We start from the raw sequence: 15,904 nt of genomic DNA, 5'->3' as shown, positions 1-15,904 counted from the left end.
AAGTTTGCAAAAGTATTGTGACCATCCAAAACAAAATTCAAGTTACCCACTAAAGTAGAAGATTTAACCTTCCTACCCGTCACTAATTCCAATGTAAGGTCTATATCAGGGTGTTTATGCAAAATGAGATTTCTAATGCACCTAGGAGATATGAAAGAATGTGTACTCCTAAAATAAATCAATAAGGTAAAATGGTTACCTTGATACTTCACTGGGGTTTGAATTACTAAAAATTGTTCATTCATTCCCTGATGTTCAATTGTAGCATGAACATACACATTTGTCTAATTTCCTTCGTCTCTAGCCCCTTGAGCTCTGTTAACTTGAGGTCTTCCCTGAGGCCTTTGATTCCCTCCTCCTCCTGGATGAGGTTGACGGTTAACATTTCCATTGTTGTTATTGTTGGCAGGTAGTCCATTTCGGACAAAAGATGGAATGCTTGGTCTAAAGTTCCCTTGGTGTTGAGGTTGTCTCTGACTTTGGTTAAAGTTCTTGTGATTGAAGTTCCTCTGAATTGTAGACGGTCTAGGTCTAAAATTTTTGAAATTCCGATTTGGGTTGAAGTTTCTAAGTTCATAATTGTCCACCAATGCTATGAAGCTTGAATTGTTAAATGGACAATCTCTAGACTGATGGTCATATGATCAAGACAAGTGTAACACAAGTGATCTCGCCTGGCCTTCATATGTAATAAGCTCTCTCTTCTTTTCTATGGATTTCTAGACCTTTGTTCCTCCTCGGACGAGGCCTTTTGATTTCATGAACAGGAGCAGGTTCTGGTTTTCTCTTTCCGATATTGGATAACTCTAGTTCAATAGGTTTTCTTGCATCAAGGACATCTACAAAGTTGATAAGACAAAGACTCTGAAGTCTAGTCTTCATAGGATTATGTAACCCTGATATGAATCGAGCTACCTTGACCTCTTGAGTCATCCCAATTGGAGCATACTTGACAAGGGTCAAGAAATATTGATAGTATGATTCCAAATCTCTGGTTCCTTGAGTACAATCAAGAAACTCATTCATATGGGTGATAAACTTTGTTCTGATAGTTCTTCTTGAGCTAGGTTTTTATGTAATCTCAAGTTGCTGCATTAGGATTAACATTATTTTCTGTGCAATGGTCTCTCCACCAATGTTTGGCTATTTTCTCTAGTTTAAACTTGGCAATAATAGCTTTGTTTACTACAGACAAATGAGCCAAATTAAAGTAATCCTCCATGCACTCAATCCAATCTTCAAGAAATTTGCCTATATCTTTGTCTTTCCCACTAAAGTTTCCAAGTTGAGACTTGCAAAGCAAAGCATCGATGCCTCTAGCAATGATGATGTGTTGAGGAACAATAGGTGCATTTGCATTAGCAGTAGCCGCATTTCCTCTAGGAGGCATGGTAACTTACTACTCCATATCAACCAAGGTCACTCTTAGTACAATATTCTAATCCGCTCAAAGTTCTTTAAGCCCAATAAAATAGACAACTGAGAATAATATAAGAGAGAGAGAGGGAGAAAGAATAACAAATAAATTAAACCAATTTCTATATCACAAAACTTTGGGGTTCCAAAAAGTCTACAAAGTGTCTTGAAAGTTTCTAATAAATCCTAATAGCTATGACATAATGCACCCGATAGTAGCCATTGTAACATCCTTCCACCAATGAGCATAGCTATCCAATTCTTTGAGTATATCGAACGGGTGATCCCAATAATCCTTTTTTATCTTTGGTTGAAACATTTCCTCATTAGTATGTGAATCATACCATTTTTGGGTAAGAGATCGATTAGTTACAAGTACTCCCATTTTGGTGTGAACTATTGCCTTCTTGTAACCGAAGTAGTTGTCAAAGTAAGCATATTATTTTGGAAACACATGCGGTGTGTCCCACCATTAGAGTTATGTATATTCACACAAGCTGCAAGGCACTGGGATCTGTTATAGGCATTGTATAAAACTTTTACATGGTGAGGATTGTGGATTATGACTTTCCAAACAAGTCAAAGAACAACTCCCAAGGTATCAAGATAAAGAAATGTTGGTCATTGATCTGGCATTGACGGTCCCATACATTGAACATGAGAATGTTGAAACATCTCGTAGCCATTACTAAGGAAAGTATGTTTCGAGCTATCCATGTTTCCTTTGTCGGTCTCAATAGTAGGTTCATAAACGTTTATGTACAACACTTGGTTAGTGACAATGATCTCCTTTCCTAACTTGGATTGGATCCATTCGATACTTTCAATGGGCAGGTTCTATGTCCAGGTGGTCTAAACTTGGGGTTTCCTGTAGCGTAATGGTACCAAGCTCGGAATGTATTAGGTACAATACAATCCGTGGAAAATAACCTTTTCTTTCCTTTCCTATTTTGCATGGTAGTGACAAGCTATTGCACTTCCACTCTTGTTTGAAGGTGCCCCTCCACCATAAGCGAGAGAGTATATTCGCCCATATCCCTCAAGGTAAGATGTCGATCATCTACACACACATCCCATCACTCAAGCTAGTTAGAATGTTAAAACCAAGATCCAAACTCAAATATTATGACCTCAAAATGATATGAGTCATATCAAAATCAAATTTTTATAGCTTAAGAAAACTAAAAGGATACATAGTGTCTTTAGGAAGATACATGAATACGAAAGGGTCCTATGAACCAATTCTTGGTTCCTACAACCAAGGTTCTACCCTCATATTTGTTCACATCTCGAGTTTCAAAGTTTAGAACTTCAACTTGTGCACTAAAATTCATGTCTTCCTTTTCGTACCATTCTTCTCCTTGTGATATATCCATGGGCGGTATTACATTAAAGAGGTTTACATGAGGGTGCCGTTCATTTATATCATCTTTGTAGCCCCACTTCCATTGAATGTGCTTGAGCAAAGTCACTAATGCATCAAGGCTTCTCATAATTATCAAAGATAATAGTGACAATGCGAGGATTGTATTTGAGAATGGGTCCATAAACTCTATTGAACCAGTCCTAGGGTACATAATAGAATCGGTTGCCACCATTTGACTTCTTTCAAACTCTGATTATGACCTTTTCACAGAAACCGTATCTTTGGTTTAGCATGAGGGCCTTCTTACTAAGAATGAGCTCGACTTGGTATGTCCAAAAGCGAACATAGGTAAAGGTAAAGAACATATCCCTGTACTTTGATGTCACCTTCTTGGATCTTTTCCTTGACCCAAAGCTGTGGATCGGTCATAAACCTATGAGGAACTTGTGTCTGATGTTCAGGTTGGGCTTCAACATACAACTCCCATGCTACGTAAGTGTTCAAAACAAGGTGGTCTCTAGTTCCCTTTGAAGTTCGAACCACTTCAACTCCCCAATGGATATTGAATTCGACCGCGTAATTGAAAAAGACCCTTTGTGCAAAATCACTTGGAAGTTCATCTAAACGATTAAGAAGATCCATCTTAAAACAAGACAAGGAGAGAGAAAACTTAATACACATGTGAACCAAAATTGTGTCTATATCTCTTTTATTCATCAAAGTTTGATTTTTAAGATTCCATTACAATATTACAGATGTCTCGGAGCCAACTCTCTAAATATACTTTTAACTCTCATGACAGGGTATTCTCTTAGATCTCCCATGCGACAACGTGGTCTATAGCTATCTTCTAGTTTCTCTTTCCCTACTATGACAGTTGCAAGAGCTTCAAACTTCTTAGCAACTTCGACAATCCTTAACATTTGGGAGCGCATTGCCAAGTAGTAGAACGTGTCTTCTAGGCCTAACCACATTTTGAGTTGAAGCATCCTGAGGTTGGCAAACCAGTCTCTTGGACTCTCGTCAATGTAGATAAAGAATTGACGGAAGGGTTCTTGGTGACGGGTAAGGTAACTATGGTCAACACTCTTCCAACAAGTTGTGCTTCCCGGCATGCCAAAGACTTTAGTCTCGATTTCTAAGTAAAAGAGCTCTCTTGCATCCCTTGATAACTGTGTTGCCATATTGTTGAACACTATGGCCAAAACCTCATTCCCCTAGCTAAAACATTCACACATTACTTTGGGAGCCATTTGTTACTACAAAACAAACATCCAAAGAAATTACAACGCCGTTGTTGAGCACTTCAACCACTTCACCATAACTCAAATAAAATACCTCCATTCAAGAAGACCAGTCAAGCACGTACCACCAACCAATGTCACTTATAGATGCATCATGAATACAATATCCTTTCCCAAACAGCATGCATCAATGCGTGCACAATGCATAACTAACCCGAGTAGTATCAAGCTTTAGGCTATCCCCGTAACCTTAAGCATCGGCTCTAATACTAGGTGAGAGATACCCCGCCCCAGGGGTCTATGCACAACATATACAATTCACACCTTTATACAATTTTCAATATACATCAGAGTTGCGAAAGTGTTTACATAGGGGAGGAGTCCTCAGCGTCCGACCAAGCATGGAGTTTAGGCCATTAGCCGGACTACCTAGCGACTAGTGCTACCCCTAAATGGTATGAAAGCCTAAAGGAAAAATATAACATTATGGAGGGTGTCAATGGTGAGGGCACAATGCCAATGCCATCAATATTGCAAGAACAAGAACAAGAATATGAAAGAAACTAGATCAAAGCCTGCTCAAGAAGGTGCAATTGCAGGCCACCTAGAGAGGGCGACTTGAGCAAGATGTGATGGAGAGGCAACCTCTATACTAGTTTCCTACTTGTCTTCATGCTCATGCTCGACTGAATGTAGAGGCATGTCCCGCTTGTCTATCTCTTTTGCTAGAGAGCCATGTTAGCGAGTTGCCTTGACAAAAGTTTATAGCATAGCTTTCTAGCACTAACATAATGTCAATACTCTGGGAAGTGACTCGGATGGGGCACGAAGACTCTTTGAGGGTGTCAACCTCAAGAAGTGAACCTACAGAATGACAATATCTCTAGCACGTGCAAATCTATCACTCTAGGATCGGGCAACCTGCCTATGTCCTATGTCACCGCACTCGGTCATCAACCTATTTTGGCACTTGAACGGAGTTCAATGCTATGAAACTTTACAAGGAGATCTAAGACACTTAGGGGCACTAACCTACCAAGTTTAGTCACAATCCAAGTAGGTACCAAAATCACAATCCATCATGATCAAGGTCTTAGAAACTACAACAGAACATACCAAATAGGTCATCCTAGGATCGAGGAAGACGCTCCTATGGTCGGAATGTCAAAAAAAAGTCATTAACACACTCAAAACAACAGATGTAGCCTACTAATGCCTAGTCAAAAATCACCACAGAATCGACAATGAATATACTTGAATGAAAGAGCAATGGACAAGGAACACAATGCAAGTTTTAGAATCGAAATGTGATTACCAGAGCTTAAGTTATGATGATTACAAGTTGCAAGAGAGTAGTCGCTCTCAGTCGTATGCTTCAAAAATCAAAACTTGATAATGATAAGGTGTCCTTTTCCCACTTTACAAAATAGACTTTATACCTAGGGCTCTCTTGGCCATTGACCGACTTCACAGGACTTAGACTCCATTACAGACTTTACGACTCAACTTCTCACCGATTGCCCATCTGTAATCAGAGAGTATCAAATAATTACAAGGCTTCTCATAACAATAATGAAAATACATCAAGATTTTGGGCTCATGGAAAAAGGGGTCAACTCGAAGGGCGTCCATCTGGCTTGACTTCCAACATTCCCCCCTTCCTAGTCTTTGCACGCCCTCGTGAAAACTATCTTTTTCTTCTTTGTTGTGCCGCCAAGTTGTCTTTGTGTTGCTTGGACAATTGTGGGACTGAGTTGAATATAGCCTTCTTCAGTAATCCAGTGTGCGCTTCTCAAGAGTACAAGTGAAATTTTTATGTTGTTGCTTCAATCTCCACCTTTGTTGTTAGTTCTCTGAAAGGATTGTTGCTCAATGTGCTCATATAAGCTATATGTCTGGCAGACAGGCAGATTCTTTGTCATGGGGTTGAAGATGGATGAATCGAGTTCAAAGAACCCGGTCATGAATGCCCACTCAAATGGTTGCATGTGGTGACAGGGCAAAAACATGACTCCAAAATACAACCCCATGATCACATTTCTGCTAGGAATCTCAGTCTCTAGATTCCAACACAAGCCCCGGGCTCCTTTGAGGAAGACCTACCATGGATGCTCCACTACTTCTATATCTTCAAATGTGGTATTACATGTGATTAGCATGGCAATCTTCACTAGAATTTGGCATGTCAGATCCGGAACATCCTTCATTTGATTGATGACTCATTTTAGCATGTTGACTATATACTTTTTGGATAGAGGGAAGTTTCTTGCTTGCTTTGTGAGAACTGGGTAGTTCAACACTGCTGGTCTTTTGCTTTTCCAGGAATAGAAATTATACCAGGATTGCCACCTATTGATAGGGAAAAAGGTTGGATCAATCCTGAGATGTTGTGGCACATTTCTATAGTAGGTTTCATCTGTTGGGCGCTTGTCAAACCACTTCTCCTTCCATAATGGTTGGTTCTCAAGGATTGGCAGGAATTGGTCGCCGGTTACAAGGACATCCTTGTAATCCCCTTTATGGCTGGGTGCATCTTCTTCTTCCAAAGGAGGGCCTCTTGTCTCATGAGTGGTAAAGAGATCAATTCATGCCCATGATTCTTTACTACTTCATCAGGGGTGATCATTAGCCACTAATTCAAGTACTTTGAGTTCATATTTCATGTATTCTTTGTGAGACGGGTTGCGCACTTCTTGGCGTATGTCCTGACTTTTATGTCATCCAAGTCATGTAACCCTGCCTCTGTAAACATGCTTGGCATATCTACAGGGGGAAGGTCCATGCTCATATATTCCTTTCTAGTTGCCTCTGTGTTTTCCACTACTGTGGTCCTTTCCCTTATGGCACTAATGGCCATATCTTTCTGCTGGAGGGCAAGGGCATGTGTTGTATTATGTGTTGCCAGCTCCTCTTGAGATTTAGCCAATTGCTCTTTTAGCAACTTGATCTCGTTATCTTTTTGGCTCTGAATTGCATTGTGCCCAACGGTCACGATTTTTCTATCATATTTTTCATGAGCCAAAGCTTCCATTAGATCTTTGAGCTCTTGTAAAGTTGAGGCAGGAGTTGATGAGGTAGAAGCACGGGCTGGGGTGTCTTGCATTGCTAGGATCTCTGTGAGTGTTGTTTTGACAACCTCGTAAGACTCCCCTAGCTTGACATTCTTGTGCCGCTCTTTCTCAAGCTCTTCTTCTAGCCACTGTTGTTCTACTTGTAAACTAGTGTTTGCCTCATTAAAGTCATGAGCTTCTTTGTAATAATGAGCAGCATTTGCTTGCTCCCTTTTTTGTTCAGCTCGGAGCTCTCTTTCCATCATTTATAGTTCTTCGATCTTATGTTGTAGCTATTGATTGGACTCCATTGCCTTTGCTGCTTCCGCTTTGGTTTCCTTTAAATCCAACTCTTTGAGGTTGTTGAGAGTCCTCTGACACTGGAACTGTAATTTAATATGCTGAATTCAGGTGCTCATCAATATCAAATGAGTGCACCATTTTCTTTCCCTCTTCTAACAATGCTTGAGAGCGGGGGGATAGTGGTTCCTTATAAGATATGTGCGGCCTGATGGAGGTACTCGCTTCTTCCTTTCTGCTCCTTTTCTCATCCTAGATCTATTGCCATTATTTTTCAACTCCTGCTGGTGGGGCCAACTTCTTTTCTTCTTGGTCTTTCATCCTTGTTATATCTTAAACTGGTCGTGTAATCCCTAGCACTGGCTGCTTTTGGTTGTCAATTTCTTGGTTTATTGCTTGGTCCTTTGATTCTGGAGCCGGAGGGGGGGTGGTTGGTTGATCTGAGTTTGGTGGAATGCTATCCGTATGGATTTCTGAGGATTCCACACCACACTCCTCTCTTATCTTTTCCTCTTCATTTTCATCCTTGTGCTCTTGTTGTAATTGTTCCTCTTTAGATTCTCCTTTATCTTTAGAGTGGGTTGATTCATCTAATAATTTGAGGTCATTAGTTTTCTGCCTCTTAGTGTCTTGTTGTGCTCTTTGTTATGCTTTCTGCTTGAGCTCTTTTTTAATACGTTGCTACATTTCACTTGCAATCTCCAAATCGTCTTTGGCAGCTCTTCTTTTGTATTGTTTGATTTTTTCTAACCTCTCTGCATTGCGTTGCTCCAGCGACTTGTCTTCGTCGTCCTCCCCTTCATCATCTACCTCAGCTCCCCGATTTCTTTTTCTTTAGTCCTTTTCCTACGGAGTTCCTCTCTTTGTGCTTGTGCATATTTGATAGACCTTTGTGTTTGAGAGATAGGTATATTATCTTTATGCTCAACGGATCTTTGATTCAGGTGTACCCATCGGAGCATGTATTCTTGCTTCTCCTCATCATCTTCTTCCTCTTCAAAATTTTGGTATTTAGATGGAGTGTCCATGTTCTTTGGCTTGATTTCTCCATTGAGCTTTATATCGAACTCTGTCTCCTCACTATCCGATTTCTTTCTTCTAGAGCTCAGTCCAATTGCTTTCTTGGGTGGTTGCACTACTAAGGGCCCTGCCCACTAGTCTAACCGCATGCTTTGACCTATGTAGCAACTCGACTTCTGTTTCGGTCGAGTGTAGCTCATCAATCATTCCTAACACTTGGTATGCAATTCTGGTCAACATTGGTCCCCCATTTCTATATGTTTTTTTTAGGTTGTTGTTCTTGAGATTTGCTTCGACCATATTTTCTAAAATGTAGATGCCTAGGTCACACCTAATCATTCTTTGCTTTGACAATCCGATGGCCATAATTACAGCAATGTGTAGATTTGATTCAGTGTATCTTGGTGGCTTTTTGGACTTTCAAATGATGTGATGCAGTAGGGCATAGTGGCAACTCTGTTTCTGGGTATACTAGATCCTTGTATGTAAATTTATGTCCTTGTTGCTTAACGAGAGCATTTCTAAACAATGAGCAAAGAAAACTGAGCGAAGCCAATTTTTGAGCAAATATAAGAAACACTGTTGACAAATTGATGCAAGCGCAAGGTATATTGAAGAAAATAATCATGTCATGCTGGATTCAGCCACCAAACACCTCAATGCAAAAGGGTCATACGTCATTTAAAATTTCCACTAAGCAGGGGAGACTTTAGAACCTCAAACCTCACTACATGTTGAGGCCCTAACAAAATCCCCAAGTCATAGAAGTACGTATAAAGCGGTTAATTATGGGTGCATCAAAAACACCCACAAAGTTAGGACTAACAAGCTGTTAAAAACTCTATGAGGCCACTAGGTACCTACCAATGCTTTAAAAAAACCACCTTTGTGCTTGTAGCCTGATGCACAAACTCGTGGGCAACATCAATGTACATGTTGTACATGCAGGTGCACCAGGAGAGAGTAGAGAGAGAAAGGAGGATGTTGACTAATTAGATAGGAGGTTAAGGAGTTTGTCTATGCCTTTTGTGTGAGAAATCGGGGGAGGGAAAAGAAAAATGACACAAGTGCCACAAAGAGAGAGAGAGAGAGAGAGAGAGAGAACTACACCTTGTGCAACCAAAAACTAGTAGGTAAGCTACAAAAGTGGCATGCTTGTCACACCATTATCATATCAAATTACACATACTGAATCTCCCTAGCCAAAAAGTGAAGAAGAATCTCATCGTTTCTCAGTATTTGGTAGCATACCTTTATTTCAAGGCTTGTCGCGTAAGGCCAAGAACCACATTATGTCACAAAGTACATAACGTTGACATCCAATCTCCAAAGTTATGTGGTACAAAGTACATAACGTTGACGTTCAATCTGCAAGGGGAGAAGCTAGCTAGACGCGAATGCACTACGATTCTACCATGCCAGAGGTAAGAATCATGCTTTACAAAACAGGGGACAATGAGCATCTGGAATGTCCGACAATGGTTAAGTATTGGGATGGTTTCCCCCATGTAGGTAAGGCTGAATCATTGTACCAGCAAGGTAGTTTTTTGGGGGGACTTGTGCTTTGTTACCATTATGCAGAGCTGCTCACAATCTGAGTGCGTGTTCGGGCTTGCAGGCATAGTCGCATTCCTTGAGTGCCCTAGTGATGGGTTCTACTCCGTGTCATCTCCATGATGACTACCGTTTTGGTCAACCTATAATAGCCCACTCACGATGACTAGAAACCGGTTGGTGATGCTTGCCTGATATGTAACCAACGCCCTAGTCTCCTCCTACTCCTCTTCCCTTTTACAGACAAAGACCTTATTCAGAAAGGCCTCGTTGCATTACATGCACTTCATGTCTTCAAGCAAGCAAGTTAGAAAGCTAATTCGAGGGCATCTCCTTGCATAAGGGTGTGTTCGCACGCTCGTGTACCACCCCAGTAGGCTCAACCCCCACCCACTCTAGCATTGTACATTGCCTATGATAAAGCAAATCATTTGAATTTTGCACGCATCTACAGTCTGCCATGTGGAACAGGTTGACCGGCTACAACTTGTAGAGAGAGAGAGAAAGAGAGAGAGTTTTCATGCAGGTGGTAGTCTGTAACTGGTGGTTGACAAAGAGAGGCAACAAGGCATTGACATTGTGCCACCGGTTAACGATGGCAAAGAGAACCCAACTCTTATCATTTTTGGTAAAATGGAGATTTGATGGGCTTCGTTTAGCATTGCCAAGCTACCCCCGCCCACGCAAATGTCCTGATTTCGTGAGGGGTTGGAGTTAGAGCAGGGGTGACAGCACAGCGTGCGAATCCGCTCTAACACGCGTGGAGCTTCCACATTCCAAAGCGTTCAACATCAGTTAACTCCCCCCTCCCTCTCACTTTGTATCTTGTGAAACCTCTGCAAACCAGTCCGCACCAGCGCAGACCGGTTCTAAGCTCTTTCAGTATGCTGTAGAAAGCTACATAATATTCGGCAACTGTTACCAACATACTATACAAAGTAGTTTTTTTGTTTTTTTTATTTATACTATGGGTTCCAATAGACTGTCTAAACTAGTTCGTGCCAGCGCGAACTGGTTCCAGCTGAATCATTGTGAGCTATCAGGATTGCTTTCATCGTGCCTGGAGGCCCACAAGGACCATGGTCACCATCGTGTAGAGACTGTCCTGCCTCAGAGTGCTGCATGTCGTCTATTGCATCCTTGTAGGACCCTTGGTAGAGCTGACTTGATGATGCTCCAAGAGCTACACGTCTGCCCACCCCATGTATTTTTCACGAGGACGAAGAGATAGCAACTCAAGAAGGTTGTCCACGCCTGCACCTACTCACAAGGGCAGCTTTGCCATGTGTCCGAGCGAGACTGCACCTACTGACAAGGGTAGCTTGGCCATGTGTGTGTTTAAAGACGTCATAGAAAAGAATACACCTTGATGCTTGACAAGACACGAATCCCCACAATCTGCACCAATAAAAAGAGGATCAGTTGCAATTGCCGTTGGGCCCAACAATGAGGCGAGCAATTCTAATGTCGAGATGTTGGGCAGAGCAGGTGTTGGCCTGAATGCAGAGACAAATGGAGGTGAGGGACAAGTTGAGGGTGGCGATGTTGAGGGTAGCAAGGGCAGTGCAGCAGGCGAGGTAGGAGATAGGGGACACAATTGCCAGCTTGCCATTTACAGCAAGCCACGTGAGGCATGTACTATATGTCTGTCCCTCTTGCACGGGTGACGAGAAAAAGCCCAGTGGGCTAGCACGTTTTCCTATTACAAGCGAGTCATGTCTTTGCTTCAGGCAGAAAAGCTATATCACCCAGTCTCTTGTCGCCTCGCCTGTATTGTGCCAAGTTCAAACTGCAAAGTTGCAAACGCTGCCTTCAAAGTTCAAGCCCAGCTCTTAGAGTTGGCTCGAGAAGATCACTGCAGAGTGCAGAGATAATTCAAATGGGATCGGACAAGCACCATAAAACAAGCAGTGAGACACAGTCTCAGTTTGTCTACTGAATTTAGTAGCAATAAGTATTAAGTACTGCTAATATGTGCACCATTGAAGAGGCTCCAGCTGGCACCTCGTCGTTGTTGAACCTTTTTCGGGTTCTGTAGACGACACAACCCTACAAGCCTTATCTCCATCCCATGGTCAGCTTCATATAAGCATGCACATCTACCTTGTAGCTGCTGTTGATGGCTCTCTTGATGCCCCCCCCCCCCCAAGAGAAAGATGATTGCTGCCGTCGTCGTCGACGTTGCACGGTCGGGGGCCTCCTCTCCAAGGAGGCCGCCAAACATGCCCTCAAAGAGTACCTTGATAATATCAAGCTTGCAGTGCAACACAGTGTGAAAAAGCATCACGTTGTGGATGGTAATCCTACCAATTCCTCCGTTGAGCCTGAGGAATCCAACCAACTGATATTCATCATAGATTACGGCGCTTTATCATGGGGTCCTGGAGTGAATTCATTGAGATGCCCATTGTTACACTAGCCCTCAATAAGCGGCAAGTCCAATTGCTAGCTAGCATAGTCCACAGAGAGAGAGAGAGAGAGAGAGAGAGAGAGAGAGAGAGAGAGAGAGAGGTGTTGTTGGGCAAGAGACCATTTCAAAGTTTTTTTGGTTTACCTACTGACCCTTTGAAATTTGATGTGGTTAAGTAAAGAGACACTTGCACGTGTAATAATAAATTTAACCAACCTCGAAGGAAAAGATGACAGGTGTGGTCATCTATGTTAGTCACCTTAACCTCTTGAGGCATGGTGCAGGCTTGTTGACTGTTAAAAAAACATACAGACCCACCATCCTACATGACTGCAGTGTTCGAGAACTTGAGCCGGTTGAAAATCCATACAGTCGGTTGAAGAGAGGAGGAGAAGTAGAAAATCCGCTTGAAAATTTAAGAAAATATAGAGTTAAATTGAAAATACTGGCAATTATTCTCCAAAATTTCCTCTTTGAATCTATCCTACAGGGAATTTTGTAAGTCCATGGAATTGATTTTTTTTTGGAACAGTGCATGATTGTGTAGCCATGAGATGTAACCTGAAGGCAAACACCCACTGGACATCGAGAATTGTGTCAACTTTTGCACTATGAAATTTTTCATAAATCATTTTTGCCTCTTGGGCAATTTGAATGAGACCTTATACTTCATATTTTTATTTGTTCCAAGTATTTTTGGAGCCAAGTCCCGTGATAGATTTATAGATTTAGTGGATTATATTTTTAAATAAGAGTCCGCGACTGCTCTTTCGAGTTCCACTTTGATTTTTCAGCTGGAAGAGAAGGCACATGTGCTTAGCAAAAATCACAAGCTTAGCTCTTACTATGCTCAACAATCTTTCATATTTTAACTCCTACTTAGCTTAGCTGAATTTAAATATGCAAAAAATAATCTCCCCAATTCTTATTGTTTAATTGGTCGTTGCGTTTACATCTAGTCTCAGTTTTGGCTAGGTAAGACTTGTGCAAAAATAGAGTTTTCTTTGAATTGTAAATACATAATTTTTATAGTGAAAGTACTACTGGTGAATCTGCCTCACCATCACATGGCTTTATTGAGGGATTCGCTCATTTTTTCCTTCGCTCGGAAAAATTCGCTCACCGTTTTGTAAGACTCGCTTGACAAAAGCTTTGTAATTGCCTGCAACTTTTGTCTTTAGCAACAAAGTTGTGGTTGCCTGGCAGTAGATGCAAAGCTTGGTTGATCATATCTGCAATAATTTTGACTTTCACCATCTCACCATCCTTATCTGTCAGGGTAGCTTCTCCGTTATGACGACATCAATTCATGTGCCGTCTGAAAACATGTATCCCAAGGTTGTAGTCTAAAAAATGTATCCATCTGAAGACATCTTGTTCCTTCAGTCACTTTTTGTTTTGTTGATGGAGGTTCTAGAGCTCATTTGTAAAAAATGTGGTCTTCACTTTCTATGAGCAGACATTCCCAAGATTAGATTCAAAAATTTGCCAACAAGTTGTTGAAAAAAGTTGAAAAAACGCAAACTTTGACAATAAAATATAAAATGAGTATAACATGGTCAAAACATGTCCAAATTTGTCCAAAATTCACCAGTATATCTAGGGTAGCTACATGCACTAGATTAGAAGGCTGCAGGTCATTTCTAGCTCAGGGGTCATGGATCGCAATCCATGTTGGAAAACGTTTTGAACTTTTGGTTGTACCAATTAATCAAGCAAGGGTTCACGATGCTATGGTTCACTTCTTTTTGGATTTGGATCACTGGTTGGGATTTCAAGCCAGATTTTGGAAATTTTCTTTGACTTAGAGATTTTTGGCATTTTTGGCAAAGATTTTGCAATCCAGGTGACTTAAAACTCTAGTGTTAGATTGTCCTTGATATTTGGGATCAGGTGATATGTCTTTTACTTGGACAATTCAAGGGGGTCATGGATCGTGATCCATGTTGGACAACCTTTTGAGGTGAAATTTTTGGAGCTTGTTCCTATAGTCTATCCTAACACACTAGTGAAGTTATTTTCAAATTTGGATAAGTTTATCTCTAGTTTCTCTAACTTCCCAAGTTATGGTCTAATTTGGTCCGACTTTGCCATATGTGGTTTTGGGTGGTACTTAAGGTCTTGATTGTGGTCCATATGTTTGGCATTTGGCTTTGTTGATGACTTGGAGTTGAAAAAGCACACCGGCCCCGGCTGTGTGTTGAGTTCTATCCCATTTGGAGTATGTTTGGACACTCCAGGTCCTCTGGCATGTTTGACTCATTTCTCAAGCATTTTTTAGCATTACTTGAGTCACAAATAAGTTTCCAAAATTCATTGGTGTCACTACTTGCTCAACATCACAAGATCTGCACTGAACACTGTGAATTTGCTCATCTTGACATTTGAAGCTCTTTAAATGAGAAAACGGTAAGAATTTGACACATTTTCCAATTTAAGATCACTGCAAACAATTTTTTTGATCAGTCTACTTCAGGGAGTCATGGATCGTGATCCATGTTCTGACACTATTTTGCACAATACTTATAGGGTAGCTTCCAAGCATCTTTCCCAAGCTATTGGTGCACTTTTTATTGAATTTGGGTCATATCTTTCCAATCATGGGTAAAAAAATAACCATTTATAAATTGAAACCCAATTTCTATTGATTTTTGATGATTTCAATGTCCATTTTATGACAAATTTTTAGGGCACGTTCCCAAGGCCGTATGAAACTATATGTGCTAAAATTTCCTTGTTAGGTCATGTTGGGGGACATGGATCGCGATCCATGTTTTGCAACATTTTTTAATTGTAATTACAGTAATGAGAAAGCGATTTCACCAGCATTAGTTTGCCCCACTTTTTCTTGCAAACTGAGATGGGGGGTCATGGATCGTGGTCCATGTTCCACCCCATTTGTGGATTGTGATTACATGCTTGGATTCTGCCAAGTGAGGGAGCATACCCATGTACTTTTCTTGGAATTTAGACTTGGTTTGCCCTTTTAAAAGGTCTCTGTCAGTTTTGATTTGATTGATTTTGCTTTTCTGATTGTTTGTGTGCACTTTGGACTATACACAATTATTTATGCATAGATAAGAAGCATACCTGTGAAATCTGGTTTGGTTTGAAGGTCCGGGGTGGCTGTAGAGCAGGTAGAACTACTGCGCTATGCTCTAGGTCAAACAAGTTCGATAGCTCTCTCTCTAAATTGATTGAATGCATATGAGGTGTCTTTTGCCCATTTTGAATATATGTGCCCAGCCTATCCCGAATGCAGTGTGTACACTTATCTCAGCTGGCCACATTTTTCATGTCATACCACACTTGCGGGTCAGACGACATCATTCTTTTGGGTTGCTTTAGCCTTGATCCATTTTTTTTGGGTTGCTTTAGCCTCGACTCATTCATTTGGGTTGCTATAGCCTCGACCCATTTGGTCAAATAATCCGTTTGCCACTATAATGTATTGAGCATGCGTTCTATATGATGGTGGTGAGATAGGCCCTGCAAAGTCTATTCCCCATTTGGCAAAAGCACGTGCTCCCATTATTGGTCGCAG

The sequence above is a fragment of the Adiantum capillus-veneris genome, chromosome 1 (assembly GCF_014529385.1).
Source record: "Adiantum capillus-veneris isolate H3 chromosome 1, ASM1452938v2, whole genome shotgun sequence".
In the NCBI taxonomy this organism is placed as follows: domain Eukaryota; kingdom Viridiplantae; phylum Streptophyta; class Polypodiopsida; order Polypodiales; family Pteridaceae; genus Adiantum; species Adiantum capillus-veneris.
The sequence above is the reverse complement of the archived record's forward strand: the minus strand, read 5'-3'. Positions refer to the sequence as shown.